We start from the raw sequence: 1404 nt of genomic DNA on the forward strand, positions 1-1404 counted from the left end.
TACTGCCTCTAAGGGTCGGTAGAGAGTATTTAAGGGTAGTGTGGGTGGAGGAAGCGTGCCAGGGCTGGAGGAGTGGGAGGAGGAGGAGGAGGAGTTGAGAGAGCTGGGAGAGGTCATAGGGTGGTGAGAGCAGACAGAGAGAGAGTGGAGGAGCGCAGGTGAAGGGTGGGGCGGTGAGGGGGAGAGGATGGGATGCTTGGCGAGGGGTGAAGGGGTGATGGGAGAACAGGAGGTGCAGGAGATGGAGGAGGTTATTGATGGCTGATGGATGGTTTGACTGAATATTGGCGTGGAACAACAAGGTCATGTGGCATTGTGCACGGTGTGAAGAATATGATAAAGAAAATGTATAAAAACGAAGCAGAAAGACTGAGAAATTGAAATCATAGTTGTGATCATTCATATTGTTTGGCTGCTAATGACAGTACTGGCGTGCTATTTGATTAAACCCAGACGATTTAACTGAACAAAAATAAAACAATAGATTCTTAAAGGTTTGAAATATTTGATAATTTCCTTTTGACTTTATTTGTGTCTTTGAAAAATTATACTGTAAGCAAGTAGCACGCTATATTGTTAAGCTTAACCCTTCCAAACTTTGTCATATCATCCATTAGTTAGTCATAATATAATTAATAAGGAAGATTTGTTTAAGGTGAATAGCTTGATTTTATAACCCCTTGGAAACAAAAAGCATCATCCTTAACCTTTTCACTGTGATGTGCAACAATTCACAACATTAACAGTAATGTATGGAATCTTTATAAGCATTTGCAAGAAATAAAGATGTTAAATGGAATGGATTTTGCAATTTCTAGCCAATTCAGTGTTTGGAGTTGGCTAAAGAACAAGAAAAGATATCTTAGGATGGTTAATGACTAAGGAAAGATGAGCCAAGTAGAAGTGAAAGTTAGATTGATAAAATTCTCTGATTACTTATAGAATACGATGAATTCGAAGGCGTGGTTTTGAAAGGATTAAAGAGCAGCCATGGCAGTCACGAGGATATGGAGTACAGTGTATGCAGGCCACAGTACAAAGTGAAGTTTAAATAAGATCAGAAATAGACTAACCTTTTGCCCTCACTACCTCGGGGTTTTGTGTTCTGATGCGTATGGCCTCTGATTTGCTTACTGGCTCCTAAGAAAACCTGGCAATTAGCTCATTCCCAACAAATCCGAACACTTGAAATTGAAGTGAAACTTGTGGTGAAATACCACAGTGGAGGGGAGTGTGGCATGTTACTCAATTATTCAGCCATTGGCCATGACAATAACTTTTATCTCCCTATATCAGTGAGGTGAAAAGTTCCATCGTGGGTGCGGGTGGAGAATGGGAGGTGGATAGAGTAGAAAATGTATGTGTAGGTAGGGGATGGCGGAGGGAAACTAGGAAGGCAAAAGA

The sequence above is a fragment of the Scylla paramamosain genome, chromosome 10 (genome assembly GCF_035594125.1).
Source record: "Scylla paramamosain isolate STU-SP2022 chromosome 10, ASM3559412v1, whole genome shotgun sequence".
Lineage (NCBI taxonomy): Eukaryota > Metazoa > Arthropoda > Malacostraca > Decapoda > Portunidae > Scylla > Scylla paramamosain.